This window comes from Brassica oleracea, chromosome C2, assembly GCF_000695525.1.
Source record: "Brassica oleracea var. oleracea cultivar TO1000 chromosome C2, BOL, whole genome shotgun sequence".
Taxonomy (NCBI): Eukaryota; Viridiplantae; Streptophyta; class Magnoliopsida; order Brassicales; family Brassicaceae; genus Brassica; species Brassica oleracea.
Window position 1 is genome coordinate 46,094,156 of NC_027749.1, and position 265 is coordinate 46,094,420.

A 265-nucleotide genomic window follows, 5' to 3' on the forward strand; every position below is an offset into this window, starting at 1 on the left:
ACTTGAATCTGAATCTTGTTTAAACTAAAACCCTAATCTCGAATTTTAAAATTCCTAAAGGCCTTGAAACCTTAAATCTCTCATTACTTAAAGCTTGAAAGATTGATTTAAAGAATTTACATATTGAATGAGAGTTAGGTTGCTAGATTATTTAATTCTAAAACCTAATAGATATGCAACTAAGAAATACGATTGAATGCATCTAGATCCCGTTTTTTTATATGGCCGTGTGGCCTAATACATTGTTCATACTTGCGGCCTTGTG